Source organism: Myxine glutinosa, chromosome 3, assembly GCF_964187855.1.
Source record: "Myxine glutinosa chromosome 3, kmMyxGlut1.1, whole genome shotgun sequence".
Taxonomy (NCBI): Eukaryota; Metazoa; Chordata; class Myxini; order Myxiniformes; family Myxinidae; genus Myxine; species Myxine glutinosa.
In genome coordinates, this window is record NC_136263.1 from 110,508,702 (window position 1) to 110,526,824 (window position 18,123).

The window sequence follows — 18,123 nt, forward strand, 5'->3', positions numbered from 1 at the left end:
TTTTGTGGTACCTTCGAACGGACGGACGGATATTTGGTGAATTATAGTGAGATGAAATAGGCAAAGCCGAGAAACAAACGAAACCTTTGAGAATCCAGTAGAATTACCCTTAAATATAACCCATTAGAATGAAACACACATTGGGTTAGAAAGGTTCTTCGTCACTTTTTGATGGACGGACATAGCCAAATATTGAAACGGCTTCACCGTTTAAAAATAATCTCACTCCTCCTTGTGCATGACTGATCAGGACAAATTCTGAGCCATAGAATTCCTAAACCATAGGTTCGTTTTCCGATTACTGTTCTGATTTGTGTCTAAAATACAACATTCCATTACAAAATGATACTCTCTAGAACATTGCATTGCCTAAAAGCCAAGATACACGCTCAGCCTGAAATCTAAGGTACACGCTGTAACATACTGTGATGTCAGATTTTCCGTGTAAAACTGTCTGATGGTAGAATTCAGCAGAATCACCTTGAACAACTCATGTTCAGATTGCGTCATACCAAACCAGCAGAACCACCTGTATTTGTACCGCTACCTGTTTAACCATCCGAGAGAGTGCCTTTATCACCCCCCTCATATCCGCACCTGCAAGTGTAGAACCCTTAAAAGAAACGTCCCAGACCAATGGCTTTCCAGTCGAGGATGTTTTACTCCCTGTGAGCGGTGTTATTACCGAACCACCGGTTGCTGTTAGGTGTTGGATGCGCCAAGGTCGTGCGCCAATGCGCCTTCATCTTTAAGGGGGGAATTGTAACATACTGTGATGTCATATCCTTTTCCGGGCTCCGCCACCTGTTGGGCCCCCCGAGGGCTTTTTCCTGTGTCATCACCTCCGGGAATAAACCGCATGTTTGGACGCTTGCTTTGTGTCTCTGAATCCCTCGATTTGCGATGCCATCAATCTCTTAAGAATGTTACACACACTCAGGCCTGAAATCTAAGGTACGTGGTCAGCCTGAAATCCAAGGTACATGCTTACACCTGAAAGACAAGGTACACGCTAAGCCTGAAAGCCAAGGTACACGCTCAGCCTGAAAGCCAAGGTATACGCTCAGCCTGAAAGCCAAGGTACATGCTCAGCCTGAAAGCCAAGGTACACGCTCAGCCTGAAAGCCAAGGTACACGCTCAGCCTGAAAGCCAAGGTACACGCTCAGGCCTGAAATTCAAGGTCCATGCTTAAACCTGAGAGACAAGGTACACGCTCAGACCTGAAATCCAAGGTACACACTCACACCAGAAACTGAAAGCCAAGGTACACGCTCAGGCCTGAAATCCAAGGCACATGCTCACACCTGAAAGCCAAGGTATATGCTTAGACCAATCTTGTCAAACGAATACACCTGCTCCGATAAAGGGCTCAAAAACAGCAGATTTTATTCGCTTCCCACTACGATCCTTCGTCAACGTTCAGTTGATAAAACAATCGTTTGATTCTTCCATCAATGAAGACTGAAGACAAATATAAACGAGGTCTAGTATTCCTCAAACTAAATCCACATTCGTACATTGTAATCGTGAGGACAACCCTGTATTTTCATACAATAAACACTTACGGTACTGTTGTTGCTTTGCAGGTTTCATCAACAGGATAAAATGGCCGATGGGCGGAGGACGGAGGGCTCTCACTTAATTTCAAAGGACAGCATAAACGGAATGGTGCTGACAACACAAAATCACAAAATCCGCTACTAACAAAGAAGGAAAGGCAAAAGTAGGAATAAACATATAAATAGAAAGAATACGTTGGAAAACAACACAAACTATGAAAATAAAATCTAAGAGACGGAAAACCAACAAATATAAATATTTTACAGACCCTGCATATCATCTTACTATAATTCACCAAATGTCCGTCCGTCTGTCTGTCTGTCTGTCCGTTCGAAGGTACCGCAAAAACGGCTGAACCAATCGAAACGATATTTTGGGTTGGTAATCCTAGGATCTCCTGGAGTAAAATAGGCTATATTGTTTTTCCAATTTCAGCTTTGGTCTCCAGCATTCTCAGGTTTGGACTCCCGCATAACGTTATTTTCCCTGGTTCCGCACAAACGGCTGCACCGATCGCTGCATGGCTGCACCGATCGGACTCGGTGACCTCGTACAAAGACCTTTTATAAGGACATGGGTTGTATCCCTGCTTGAGAGAATGCCAACCCCCTCCCCGCCATCACGGCCATCTCTCCAACTCACAATCCCACGAGATATGCGGAAAGGATGAACCAAAGCCAATTATCTTCTTTTTGATTCGTATATAAACATCATTAAAAGTAAATAATGACCTCAGCCAAAGTTCAAACGACGTGAGTTTAATCTCTACATGAGAGAATTCCACATAGCTGTTTGGGCGGTGTATACGCTAACAGATCGCTGTCTCCATCGATCTTGCCAAGGCCGTAACACCTATCGGCTCAAAATCCTTTTAACTGTTGACTTGGTAGTTTTTACAATGAAGGAAACATTAACAATGTTGTTAAAAGTTTATTTGGTGATTAATTTGTGATTGGAGTTATGCTGTTTGGAATGAAAAAAAAGAGATATCGAGTTCAAGTAACTGACGACATGCCGTGATGGTTTCCACTTTCTGAACGTGAACTTCGCGGATCGCCATATGCAGATTCGCCACGGACCCACGATGTTTCCATACGTGAATGTACCCGTTTGTTTGTGAACGGGTACGTTTTTCATGGAAGTTCTTCACGAACTTGCTGTCCATGTCTGATGTGCGACTGAGGGTGCTACAGGAATGTGGAATTTATTGGTTTCATGCTTTAGCATTCGCCTATCTGCATTGTCTGTTTGCTTCTGGCCTCCCACCCATGCGTAGCACTGGTATCTCACGACACTAGTTAGCATAATGAGCGAAATAACCACTCACAATGAAGCTTTATCAGACAAGAGAAAATCTAACCAAGATGAACCATCATTCCAAGGAAAAATCTTCACGGAGCTTTTCCATGGACCATAACCCAAAATGGTCAGTTTACAACGACCACCTGGCCAGGCGGTTCGTGAAAGACTTGGGCCAAAAATATCCCCGTCCAACCCAATAAGCCGTTTGTATAACAAGCGGGGCCGTTAAATATGTAGTAGTAGTAGTAGTGGGGGTAGTGGTACGAGTAGTAGTGGTAGGGGTAGTAATAGTGGTGGTAGTAGTAGCAATAGTGGTGGCAATAGTGGTGGTAGTAGTAGTATTGGTAGTCGTTGTAGTAGTAGTTTTTTTTTTTTTTTTTGTATACTGAATCGAGGCTCGTGAAAGTAGTAGCAATAGTAATAAGTACTACAGTATTAGTAGTAGTAGTAGTAGTACTGCCATACAGTAGTAGTAGTTGTACTAGTACAGTAGTAATAGTAGTTTTATTGGTGCAGTAGTAGTAGTAGTAGTCGTAGTACAGTATTGTAGTCGTGTTAGTAGTAGTAATCATACAGTAGTAGTAGTAGTAGTTATAATAGTAGTAGCAGTAGTGTTAATAGTAGTAGTAGTCGTGGAAGTAGAAGTAGTCATAGTACTGTAGTAGTAGTCCTCGTCGTCGTAGTCGTCGTCATAGTTGTAGTCGTTGTAGTAGTAGTCGTAGTGGTAGTAGTCGTAGTGGTGGTAGTGGTGATAGTGGTGGTTGTGGTAGTAGTGGTGGTAGTGGTGGTAGTGGTAGCAGTAGTAGTCGTATTCACAGTAGTAGTTGTCGTCCCTGTCATCATCGTAGTCGTAGTGGTAGTAGTGGTAGTAGTCGTAGTGGAGGTAGTGGTGGTAGTGGTAGTCGTGGTAGTGGTGGTAGTGGTGGTAGTGGTAGTTGTAGTGGTAGTTGTGGTAGTGGTAGTGGTAGTAGTGGTAGTGGTAGTTGTAGTGGCGGTAGTGGTAGTTGTAGTAGTGGTAGTAGTAGTGGTAGTAGTAGTAGTAGTGGTAGTGGTAGTAGTAGTGGGGGTAGTGGTGGTGGTAGTTGTAGTGGCGGTAGTGGTAGTTGTAGTAGTGGTAGCAGTAGTAGTTGTAGTGGCGGCAGTGGTAGTTGTAGTAGTGGTAGTAGTAGTGGTAGTGGTAGTAGTAGTAGTGGTAGTGGTAGTAGTAGTGGTGGTAGTGGTAGTTGTAGTGGTAGTTGTAGTGGTGGTAGTGGTAGTAGTGGTAGTGGTAGTTGTAGTGGTGGTAGTGGTAGTTGTAGTAGTGGTAGTAGTAGTAGTAGTGGTAGTAGTAGTAGTAGTGGTAGTAGTAGTAGTATGATGATGTGAATTATCTTGTAGGGTAAACGTAAAGCCGCACCCCCGGTTAAAGATGCTCATATATAATACGCAGCATCCATCACTCGACAGCTAGTCAATTTCACTTACTCGCTCAAGGCAATCATAGGGTTTGAGTGCACGGGAATCAGTAAGTAAACAGCGTGATGAATCAAAACGGGGTGTGTGCGACGTCAAAACAGCTGGTTTGTACTCGCAGGGTGCACGCAAAACCTGAATATTATTTCGACGCGCGAGTCTCCCAATTAATCTTGTTTTGTGCGTGGACTCGGGTATTTGACCAATGCTGGTATTTACGGCTCTAATTTCGTGCTGGGAGGGAGAACAAAGAGCGAGGGACGGTGCATCAGCTCCGGGGGTTCGTTCATAAAGTGTGTACGTACAGGTAAAGGCAACGACCAATTAAAAGGCGGAATTTCATCTCCAATAGTTGGGAGTTTTATTTATTTATTTTTTGCACGAAGTGGGGTAATTAGGCGTTTCGACGATTGGCAGCCATGGAGCTACTATTCTGGTGATTTGTGACTGTGCACAGCACGATATCCGAGCGAATCGAACAAGCAACTGCCCGGGAACCGGCTGCTGATGTCGATTGCCCGTTGCTGTTGGAAGGAATGCCAGGTGTGTGGCGGAGATTCAAGTAGGGCTCGGTGAAGTGCATTGATGCACGAGGTTTGCTGTATATTTCACACCTGAGCAACGACGTTATTCAAGGTCAGGAGTGGAGAGGTATATGGGTAGGGGGCAGGTGATTGGGGGGAGGGGGGCAAGTTTGTGCCGACTCAGCGTTCACACCTGCGCGGATGCAGCCAAGTTTGCGCTACAGGTGTGCGAGACGACAAAGCGGATGGGTTGAAATGTAGATGGAATAGGGGTACCACAAAAAGGTTTAAAAACAAGACCGATAGTCCAACAACGGCTTAGCTAGGCTTGGATCTGCTGCCCCCCCCCCCCCCCCACACCCCAAATCATGTGACCAGATGCCCAGCTCTGATTGGGGAACGTTTAGGAGGGACAAATATTCATACACCAGACAGACACCCAAACGCTGTTCCAGAGAGGGTACGCCGTAAAAATATGGCTGCCGAACCACAATACCGATGACGTCATCAAAAAAGAATTCTCGACCAATTTATCCCGAGAAATATATACTGATGAAATCAAGTGTTCTACTTGACTTATGACGTGATAATGAAGGCACCCATGACATCATCATTAAAATGCTATTCCCCATGGGGAGTACTTTACAATGAGCTAGCTTTTTTTTTTTTTTTTCATGGAGCGGTTTAAGAGATATATGTAGAGGTTCAAAGTTTTTCGGTTCTTCCAAGATGGCACCTGTACCACGTGACCTATGACGTCATAATTATCATTAAAATTATACAGGAGGAGGCGCTCCTCTGGTGACAATTTTGTCCATCGGACCAACAGTTGCAGAGAAAACAAATTTTAAAGGGAATAAACCTGCAAAATGCCGGCGGAAGGAACACACACATACATACATACATGCATATATACATACATACATACATCCATCCATCCATATATGCATACATACATACATATATACATGCATACATACATACATACATACATACATACATATATACATACATACATACATATATACATATATACATACATACATACATGCATACATACATATATGCATACATACATATATGCATACATACATACATACATACATATATGCATACATACATACATACATGCATACATACATACATACATCCATATATGCATACATACATACATATATACATACATACATACATACATATGTACATACATATATGCATACATACATACATATATACATACATACATACATGCATACATACATATATGCATACATACATACATATATGCATACATACATACATACATACATACATACATACATACATGCATGCATACATACATATATGCATACATACATACATACATGCATACATACATACATACATGCATACATACATATATGCATACATACATACATACATATATGCATACATACATACATACATGCATACATACATACATACATGCATACATACATACATACATACATACATACATATATGCATACCTTCAATGCAGCAGACATTTTTTTTGTAGGCTTCCCCAGATCTGTGCCTCGACACAATCCAGTCTCTGAGCTCTGCAGGCAGTTCCTTCGACCTCATGGCTTGGTTTTTGCTCTGATATGCATTGTCAGCTGTGAGACCTTATATAGACAGGTGTGTGCCTTTCCAAATCATGTCCAATCAATTGAATTTACCACAGGTGGACTCCATTCAAGGTGTAGAAACATCTCAAAGATGATCAAGAGACATGGGAGGCACTTGAGCTAAATTTCAAGTGTCATCGTAAAGGGTATGAATACTTATGTAAATGTGATATTTCAGTTTTTTCTATTTAATAAATTTGCAAAACTTTCTAAAATCCTGTTTTCTCTTTGTCATTATGGGGTATTGAGTGTAGATTGATGAGGGAAAAAATGAATTTAAACGATTTCAGCAAAAGGCTGCAACATAACAAAATGTGAAAAAAGTGAAGGAGAAATTAATACTTTCTGAATGCACCGTATACACACACACACACACACACACACACACACACACACACACACACACACACACACACACACACACACACGCACACACACACACACACACACATACATTGATACATACGGACAGAAACGCTGTTCCAGACGGCATTACCCGACGGGCTCCGTTGTAAAAAGATCACGGGGCAATAACCTAAGGGTTGTTCATTAATGTGTAGAAAGAGGTAGGAAAGAGACACGATGGGTGGAAACAAAGGAGGAAACGGGTAAGAGGCAGCACTGCGGCGATCATAAACTACACGCAGCCTGGAGATGAAGCCGCAGTCATCGCTGGACCGTCTGCTCGTGCAGTCTCACGACTACTGTAGTGTGGTGGAAACATTTACATTCGTATCTGCATCTCCTCCACCTACTACTTCTTCAATTATTCGCACCTTATTGTGGGCTCGCTCGGAGAAGGGTTTTTAATAAAAAAAAATTAAGCGCAAGTCTTTCACGAACTGGATGGCCAGGCCAACTGGTAGTTGGCCAAACTGAAGGTAGCAGGAATTTGGAACTTGCTGGTGATACCTTCGTGGAATGTCCAGCAGGTAATGTTAAACACCATGTTTAGCACGACACCATGGTCAGGGATGGCTTCCATCTGCATTCTCAGCCTCACTTCTTTACCTGTCTTATCCGTGCTGACGGTTTCATTTGGAGACAATAACATATACCTTAGTGTTCCTACATCCACTTTTTATTATCACACACATTGTCTGCTCGATCTCTTTTACTTCAACACCTTGAAAAAGCTTCACTAGTTGTGTCTCTTTCTGTCCTGCATGATGACCCTGCGAGGGTTTACTCCTCCGAACAGTGCAGGGCACCGCTCCGAAGCCAATCAGCCCGAGTGCCATTTTATTGAAACGGTCTCATAACTTATAACTCCTAATTATGGAGGTTTCTGTAAAATTCATAAGGCTTTTAGAAATATGAGCCATTTCGTATATTTTCTGAGAAAAAAAAGAAGAAGAAAAAAGGAACGACTCCTTTGCAATTTAGACGAGGTCTTAGAAATAATGTGTGCAACATTTCACCACTACTATGATTAATACTACTACTACTACTACTACTACTACTACTACTACTACTACTACTACTACAAATACTACTACCACTACTACTACTACTACTACTACTACCACTACTACTACTACTACCACTTCAATTATTTGGCCCGAAGCGTCTATGAACCGGCTGGACAGGTCTGACTCATTCAACTGAAGGTGATTTCGGCAATAATTTGTTTAGGGTGCCGGAGATAACTTGCAGAATTAAAAAAAGAAAAGAAGACACTTGGGGACATTTTAACGGCCAATAAGGTCTATAGTGCTTGCAGACGTGTCGTCTGACAACGTCCATCGAAGGGATGGCAACAAGTTGATGAATTGCCATGCATGTGAAACACCAGGATGACAGTTTATAGCTGAGTTGGGATTCGAACCCAGGCTAGACAGCTTCGAAGCGAACATACAGGCCTATAAAAAGAGTATCTCGCTCATGTGGCAGGTGAGGAAAGGACAGAGTTACCATGTTATGTTGAGACATGATACCACTGCACTCTGCATCTTTAAAACGGTGCTGTAGTTGGTAATATTGATGAACAAATGGATAAATGGACCTATAAAATAGTGGGCCCTAAAAAGGGATGCTTTCCAACGTCTGATTAACATTGGGCCAACACTTCATTCCAACGTGTGACCAACGTCTGTCTAACGTTGGTTCAACGTTGTGCCACCCTCCCTTCAACGGTCGGCCCCCATATAGTCGCCTGGGACATAACTTCGTCGGGGCGATGTTGGCTCGGCTATAGTTTTCGACGTTGGTCCAACGAAAGTGCTGACGTTGCTCCAACGTTGGCCAAACGGTGTTGTGTTAGCTGGGCAATGTACCGTACTTGTTAGAGATACTTGTAACTTTAAAAGACTAATACCAGATCGACCTTCTGTTGATTACACCATTCAATATTGAACGAGAACGGCACTCGGTGGAGAGCATACCTCCGTTAGGCTGAAGAGTGCACGTTTTGTATCCACTGATAGGTCGGATCTGGATTCGGACCTGAACCAAAATCGAATCGGCTTGTTCTTGACACCCAGCCAACTCATCCCCAAGTTTCGTACGAATCAATCCACAACTTTTTGAGATATCGTGCTGTATTGTATATCGCTCAATCTCTCAATGGTGAAGAATCACTCAAATAAATTCTCAGATCCAGATCCGGATCTTCACCGAAATCGAATCATTTCGTCATTGTCACATATCCAACCTCTCCACCAAATTTCGTCCGAATCCACCCACAACTTTTTCAGATATCCTGTTCAAAAGAAATACACAAATAGACAAACGGACAGACAAACAGACAGGGGTGAAAACATAACCTCCATACACCTTCAGTGCTGGAGGTAAATATGTGTGGGTGGGGTGTCTATGGTGCGTTAAGAGGCTTCACAATTTACAAAAATCGACGATTATATATATATATTTAAATTCCACTAGTGGAAAACTAAAAATTTCCACCTGTGTAAAACTCTAAATGAAAACTACTCTTATGTCAGGGAATTTTTTTTTTAAACGCTGCATTATGGAGGTTAGTGATGATGGTGTTACACTATTGCAGTGTTACATAGTCCATGTCGACATAAATGTGCATATCAGATCGCATGACTAATCGCTTGACAATTGTTTTACATATAAATGAGTGTGAGGAGGCCATTGGCATTGTTTTATTACAGTAATTGTGTCTTGTCTTGTTGTGCCTATTACAGTGGTTGCTCTGCTCGAATGAGGAAAACTGATTAAGCATCGCCTTTTGAGTTGTACAATTAGTAAGACTAGCAACGGTACCCGCACGACTGGCAGAGCTTCAATTGGGAGGCCCAAGTGAAAAGGTAAAATATCAGAAATTGAAGGCTTTTTATTTTATTTTAAACGATTCAAATAAACATCCGTTAAACCATATCACACGCAAATCATCAAAATCTAAACAGTATCTTACATTTGATCCAAATTTGAAATTTTGTCCCACAGTGATCCATTTGAAATAAACATTCACCAAATGTCCCACAGTGATCGATACACCTGATCGTGATGATCGTGATCGTGAATCGTGATCGACAATCGTGTTCACAATCACTATGTCGTATGTACTCCCGATACGTGTTTCCTTCAGTTGAAATGGGTTAGAATTCTCTCAAGCAGGGATTCAACCCGTGTCCTTATAAAAGCTCTTTGTCCAAGGTCACCGAGTTTGATCGGTGCAGCTGTGCAGCGATCTGTGCAGCCGTTTGTGCGGCACCCGGGAAAACAACATCGTCACAATGAAAACATCGTCACAATGAACGTTATGCGAACGCGAATGTTATGCAGGAGTCCAAACCTGAGAATTCTGGAGACTAAAGCTGAAATTGGGAAAACTAAATAGTCTATTTTACTCCTGGAGATCCCAGGATTATCCACCCAAAATATTGTTGCGATCGGTTCAGCAGTTTTTACAGTACCTTCGAACAGACAGACAGACAGACAGACGGACGGACATTTGGTGAATTATAGTAAGATTCGACTGTTTGAGCTCAACTCAGCCAGGCAATGGTGAACAAGAGCATGCTTTTCAACTATCTGGAGGAGTGAAAAGAAGAGCTCAACACAGCCAACCAGTTGCCAACAAGAGCAAGCTTTTCAACTAGCGGGACCAGTGAAAAGAAGAGCTCAACACAGCCAACCAGTGGCCAACAAGAGCAAGCTTTTCAACTAGCTGGAGGAGTGAAAAGAAGAGCTCAACACAGCCAACCAGTGGCCAACAAGAGCATGCTTTTCAACTAGCTGTAGGAGTGAAAAGAAGAGCTCAACACAGCCAACCAGTGGCCAACAAGAGCAAGCTTTTCAAATAGCTGGAGGAGTGAAAAGAAGAGCTCAACACAGCCAACCAGTGGCAAACAAGAGCATGCTTTTCAATTAGCTGGAGGAGTCAAAAGAGAGCTCAACACAGCCAACCAGTGGCCAACAAGAGCAAGCTTTTCAAATAGCTGGAGGAGTGAAAAGAAGAGCTCAACACAGCCAACCAGTGGCCAACAAGAGCATGCATTTCAACTGGCTGGAGGAGTGAAAAGAAGAGCCCAACAGAGCCAACCAGTGGCCAACAAAAGCAAGCTTTTCAACTAGCTGTAAGAGTGAAAAGCAGAGCTCAACACAGCCAACCAGTGGCCAACAAGAGCAAGCTTTTCAAATAGCTGGAGGAGTGAAAAGAAGAGCTCAACACAGCCAACCAGTGGCCAACAAGAGCAAGCTTTTCAACTAGCTGGAGGAGTGAAAAGCAAAGCTCAACACAGCCAACCAGTGGCCAACAAGGGCATGCTTTTCAACGAGCTGAAAGAGTGAAAAGAAGAGCTCAGCACAGCCAACCAGTGGCCAACAAGAGCATGCTTTTCAATTAGCTGGAGGAGTGAAAAGAAGAGCTCAGCACAGCCAGCCAGTGGCCAACAAGGGCAAGCTTTTCAAATAGCTGGAGGAGTGAAAAGAAGAGCTCAGCACAGCCAGCCAGTGGTCAACAAGGGCAAGCTTTTCAACTAGCTGGAGAAGTGAAAAGAAGAGCTCAACACAGCCGACCAGTTGCCAACAAGAGCATGCTTTTCGACTAGCTGGAGGAGTGAAAAGAAGGGCTCAGCACAGCCAGCCAGTGGCCAACAAGAGCATGCTTTTCAACGAGCTGGAGAAGTGAAAAGAAGAGCTCAACACAGCCAACCAGTGGCCAACCAGAGCAAGCTTTTCAACTAGCTGGAGGAGTGAAAAGCAGAGCTCAACACATCCAACCAGTGGCCAACAAGAGCATGCTTTTCAATGAGCTGGAGGAGTGAAAAGAGGAGCTCAACACAGCCAACCAGTGGCCAACAAGAGCCTGCTTTTCAACTAGCTGGAGGAGTGAAAAGAAGAGCTCAACACAGCCAACCAGTGGCCAACAAGAGCCAGATTTTCAACTAGCTGGAGGAGTGAAAAGAAGAGCTCATCAAAGCCAACCAGTGGCCAACAAGAGCAAGCTTTTCAACTAGCTGGAGGAGTGAAAAGAAGAGCTCAGCACAGCCAGTGGCCAACAAGAACATGCTTTTCAATTAGCTGGAGGAGTGAAAAGAAGAGCTCAGCACAGCCAACCATTGGCCTAAAAAAGCATGATTTTCAACTGGCTGGAGTGTAAAGAGACCGTTTCATGGTGCATCATTTGCTCTAGAATTAAAGCGCTTTGTGTAAAGACAAACATATAAACAAGGCAGAGTGGCAGTTTGTGGGGAACTTTATTTGTTTGACTCCTGACGTTTTACAAACAGCGGCAGCAATACAGCAAAATAGTGAATGCTATTTGATATAAATAGTTACATGGTAGTGGTCTCAGTATATATATATATATATATATAAAAATGGTACTCATCGGAAAGGCAGGTTCAGTGCTGCCAAAAGATCCCCACAGCAAGGATTACACGGAGTGCGTTGGCTTTACCTTCTCGATGAAGGTTTTTGGCAGGGTTCTGGCAACTCGTCTACTCTTTCACAAACACGTTGGGATCTTTAACATCCACCGACTCATGCATAACCGCCAAAAACACTCAACCTATAACGTCCATCCGAGGGACGGCACACTTTCTTGGGTAACTCCTTGCCTGCAAAATACCAGGATGATGTGAATTTATAGTGGGATCAAAAATTGAACCGAGGCTAATTAACTGAAATATATATATATATATATATATATATATATATATATATATATATATATATATATATATATATATATATATATATATTGCAAAAAGTAGTTGAGATTCCCAAAAATCCTTGTTCCATATCTAACACATCTATCATTAGTTGATGTGTTAGATTCCAGATGTGTTCGATACTTTTGACAATTTCTCAGTCCATCTCATTGAAAAAAGAGAGGAAAAAAAAAAACATTTTCCTATTATTCCCTCCACTTCCCTCATACACACAGCAGGTGAGTTTCAAGAGATATCCCAACACACATGATCATATAGTATACTGCTGAAAGCAGTTCCCATTCTCCAGTGGAATGATGAATACAGATGGACTCAGAAATTGTCAGAGAATACACAAATAGGAGAAGAAATGGACGTGTTTTGTCTTTCTTGCTGCAGATTGAGGTCTTGTTGAGTAGAGACAGGTGGGCACAGTGGAAAACTCCCCTGACGTGTTGACTGAGGCTTTGAAGATGGATTTTATATCAGCTGTGTTTCCTCTCTGGCCAAAGGGCGATCAGCAGAGTATAACAAATAAGACTCTGCTGCCTTTCCCTTGGTGTACTTATCGTTTCATCTCAAGTCCGCATCCCTATACATTCGCTCGCGACGCAGTGGATGCACTTTCCATTTGCCCCAGTGGTGAATCTATAGCTGAAGGACTACGAGCTACTGGGCTAAGAGTGTCCAGAAAATTCAAACAAAATCTGGTGATCCTATATGTGATTTCTCACGTCGATGTACAATAATTGATCAATCTCAATATTCCATAAGATCTTCGTTTGCATTTGACATTGAAAAAAAACTGCTCTAAATGGCAGCTGGAGCAGTAGAAATTGCGCCAATTATATCGTCGGTGCAAATGTGCACCACTGTGCACCATCGGTACAGATTGTGCAATTTAATATCACATGCAGAGAAAATGTTTAAAAAAACTTAGGATTGTCTGAAACTCGACCATATAACTTTTACTGTCCATCCGTATGAGTGAAGACAGCCTCATGCAGTGGAGTGCCATGTCGTCACTCAGCATGTCCTGCGCATTCTGGATGATCAGAGACAAGCGGATACCTGGGTATCTATGACAGCTCCAGAATGGCACAGCCTCCCGCCAAATTTATCCACATCATTGTGCAGCTATCCGGGCATACGTATGGTCTGCTCGTCAGTAACTCACTGCCCTTGTCTCGTCTGGAGCCGCACGACGTGTTTTGACTGTAGAGACACGAACTCGTGTCGCCCTTCTCACAAGATGTTCTCTTTTGGCCCAGGGATCTGCAGTGGAACTGCCCGACTCATAATCCGAATAAGCTGCAGAAGTATAAGCGGATCACTGCCAACTCGACCCTATTTATACCCGAATCGGTAGATGTGGGACAGCCATGCACCCTGAAAGTCCAGGAGCAATGCGCATCAGGTCGTGGAGGTGACCTGCTTCAAACAGAGGGCGCAAGCACGATCAAAACGTACGAGGAGATTTGACTGTGAATGCATTGGAGCAAAAAACCCAACATCTTTCCGAGTCAATGTCACAGCCTTATAGTGGCGCATTGATTGCAATATCACCTAATGTGGAATCTAGCAACGGCGTTTGCTTTTCCATTTGCGCGAAATATCTCCTTTCGCTTCCACTTAGTGAGACGCATGACGACAAACCTCCAGATGCTGAAACCGACTACACATGCCTGGGGAGATTCAAAGATAAAAGCACATCCTCCGTGCTCTCTGTTCCATCTCACTTTATATGAGACTATTATTATTACTTTCTATATAAAGATCTCACTTCTCGCTGGAGATGGAAAGGAATGAAAACCTCCATCAAAATGTCCTGAAACTGAAGCGCTCCTTCCGTGACGTTTGTTCGGACGAGGGAATTTTCTAATGACGACTATGTGTGATGAATGGCCGAGCAGTGGCATGCTGTCAGTTCAATTATTTTCCAGCTGCGGGAGAAGGCAAAAAAGCGGCTGCTCTCGGCGTGCCGCCCAAAAGTGACCTTGAAAGGCGCTTTATGGCGCATCAAAGGGGTGCGCGCGCAAGAGGGCCGCTGTTCCCTCGACTCAAAACGTGCTCCACGAAGGAAACCTCACACACTCTATGTCCATGCTTGTCTGTGTGTCGCGAGAATGTCTGTCTGTCCAAACAATTGCTTCACAGGAGAGTGTGGGTATGTGAATGCACTGTGTGGCTGCATGTCCTCTGTGTCAAATTATCTATAAATTCATTAGATGAATACCGGATATAGTTTTCTCACATACACTCCTCACTGTTTGTGTATTTGCTCATTTCTACACCGATCAAAGTTATAGTCGCTGCAGATCCAGGAAGAATGACATTAGAAAAAAAATATCAATAGAATTGCTTACTATATATATATATATATATATATATATATATATATATATATATATATATATATATATATATATATATTGATAGCAACCAGAACATGTAATATGATAGATAAATTACAAGACAAGTAGAGTGTGACAATTGACCAAAGGAAGTAAACAGCAAAAGAAACTCAGAACCGCAGCTTAATTCTTGACATTTCACAATCATTCGATGCTGGAAGCACAGCAGACGGAGCACCTGCAACACTACAAAGGAGCATGAGACAACAATTGCAAAAATCATAATGAAAGAAGCACAGGATCAGCAGAGTGAACAAGTGAGTGGGATTCCTTTCTTTTTTTTTCTTTTTTTTCATTAGAGCACGGCAGTGAGTAGCTGCTACGGAAGCAGACTTCCACCAGGAGGAGCCGCCAGAGCGAATCTGTAGCCAAGAGATGCATCTGCAGCGGCGCCATCGGATAGACGAGGCTCCGGCACGAGTCGCAGAGCTCCCTCCATGCGTCGTCCCCCGCCCCGGATTAGCGCGGACCGGTGCGCACATTTCCACCGGAGCGGCGCCGTTACTCTGCCCTGACAGCCCGACGTGAGCTGCAGGCGAAACGCACCCGGCGAGCTGCGGACAAGTCCGCACTCAAACGGGACTTCATTTGTGTAGGCTACTTCAGGTTCGCAAAACCGACGAGGTTCCAGAAAACGTTGCGACGGTTTGACTGTGCGGATGCTTATTGTGGGTGCTGGAGTGTACACTCATCAAACTCGATCGAGGCTCACATCCTATGGAATAATTCGAACTGTCACCAATTAATTTTAACAATGTCCCAGCTGAGATGATGCTACAAACCAAACGGTGAAGAAAAACACTGGGAAGTGCCCTTAGACATCCTTCATGATATATATATATATATATATATATATATATATATATATATATATATATATATATATATATATGTATATATATATATAAAACACCACCTCTTTCGTCCTACACAGTTGACCGGCGACCATTTAATGAGTACATCGACTGTGAATTGTCCGACATTCGTTTCACAGGTCATGCTATAAGCCAGGAACATGATTAGCGTTTCCGAGATGGGAATCGCGGCGTCCCACGAGGCTGCCGCATCACCTGCACCTGCACGCTATCTACAAGCACGGGGTATGCGCGACAATCGCAGCACGGACCGGCTCACTTGACGTCCTCGTACTTACAGAGCCCGTGCTTTCTCCGTAGCCACGAGCTCGAGGGAAGTTGGGAGAAAAAGCAAACAGTTTTGTGACGGGTCGTGAGGGCGTGGGTTAGTGCTGAAGAGCGCGAGTTTCCCCCCGTACCTGCGCACTACGCGTGCGCCCAATGTTAATTTGCCGCATTAATTCGCTTTACCATCGAGCATTTGACTCTAAGCGGCCAATTTGCTCTTGTTTGTGCGTGGAGGGTACGGGCAGCAAGAGGGTGATATTGCGGGTCGAAGCCCGTGTGAACATCCCACGACCGTTCTTGTGTGGCTTTTGCTCTATTCGCTCCCTTCCCCGAGAACATTCGCGGTGTCCAAGCACCAACTGCTCCACGCCGCGCCCTCTTTCTCCCTCTTTCTCCCCCTCTCCGAGCTCTCTTTTTCCCTCCGCTTTGTGACCCTGAGTCCGCACTCGGCTCTGCGTGGGCACCTCGCTTTTCCCAGCTCATTCGCGCCGCGCTCGGCATTCTACCGCCTCGCAGCGATCCCGCACAGCATCACGAGCAAAGCACAGAAACCGTGTCGTAATGCTCGGCACATACGTTTACAGCCTTACCGTGCTTCACCGTGCAGTTCCGTGCCTCGCCGAGCAGAGCACGCTTCTCGGAGCTGTCCGTGCCAGGGGGTTCTGAAAGCTGACGTCAGGATGCGGGCGGTGCTGGCGGACTGCAGCGCCCCTGAGGCTTCCCCCGCGATGGGGGCGACGGCAGCGCTTTCAGGCTGCAGAGCTCCGTGGACTCGTGCGGTCACAGTGGCCCCGGAGGAACTGTCGAAGGAAGGGGGTGGATCGGCGAACGATTTGGGGCTCCCGGAGGTTTCTGCAACACCGTATGATCCGTGGGGCGTGACCGTGTGGGCTGCCGCACCGTAACCGCCCTAAATAGTCGCCGGAAGCGGGCGCTGCTTCCGAACGCGTCTTATTGCAGAGCGCCCGGATTTCAAGCGCAACCAGGGACAAGTTTCCCTCGCTCTGATGTTTCTATATGATGCCGAAACCAATTGCTATGCAGAGTGACCCAAATCACTGCCGGTGTCCAAAGCTGCGAAGTTCCAAAGAAATGATCTTTGGCTTCTCCCACGCCACCACCAACTCCGCTCCATCCATCCTCCGGTGGCAGCATGAAGTGCCCTCTGCTTGCCGCGTTTCTGTGCAACTCACGAAAATTGATTCCTCGTGCACTGGCCAGTGCTCCTAACTCCTAATCATGGAAGTCACCATCACACATTATTCACATTTTTGGAGCAAGGATTCCAATGTGCTCATAGCGCGAGGAACGACTCGGATGCAAAACAAAACTCCTGGTCCCGCCCACATAGACTCTGCTCCCAAAGTGAAAGGAATGAACCGTTAATGCTGCTTGATTATTTATCCACTGAACATAGATAGCTTGAAATGCAAACGATTTGAAACTGGCTTGAGGAGGAAAGTGAGTAGGCTGCTTGGAAAAAATGCGCATTTCAATATTACATCACCAAGGACTCAAAGGCCATGTCAGGAAGACTGCCTCAAGGAAGACTTCGATACAAATAAATCTGCAGAAGGGAAAAGACACGAAGAGACATCGATGCACCTTTGCATGAATCATACACCAGATGGTAGGAGACAGTGTCTTGTGTTTGGCATTCCCACCTGAGCATGCAATGCGCTCTTTGATTTGTCCATGATCAAGCACCTTTCAAATCCATGGAAATGTACACTGATGTCTCCTAGTGTCCTTTTCCGCCAATGCATTACAGTATATTTGTCCTCCATGAGAATTAGATAATTGTGAACAGGAAAATATATCAAGATAGCATGTAGGATTTGAACCAAGGACTTTTTTGTATACATAATCGAGGTTTGTGGAAGAGCTAGTACTAGTACACTGAACGGGATCAGGATGCAACTGGCCAAAAGCAACAGAACAAAGAGGGGGGGGG

The 18,123-nt window shown here is 44.2% G+C and overlaps 1 protein-coding gene across 2 annotated transcripts in view; it reads right to left on the reverse strand.

Moving 5' to 3' along the window:
* Positions 1-16,814, reverse strand: part of SYT1 (synaptotagmin 1) — a 730,486-nt gene extending 713,672 nt beyond the window's left edge. The window contains exon 1 of one of the 2 annotated variants that reach the window (XM_078774459.1): positions 16,760-16,814. The gene's annotated coding sequence lies outside the window, so the exon portion shown is untranslated. The remainder of the gene's footprint in view (positions 1-16,759) is intronic. The other variant, XM_078774453.1, reaches the window with a different exon arrangement.
* Positions 16,815-18,123: the final 1,309 nt, after the last annotated feature.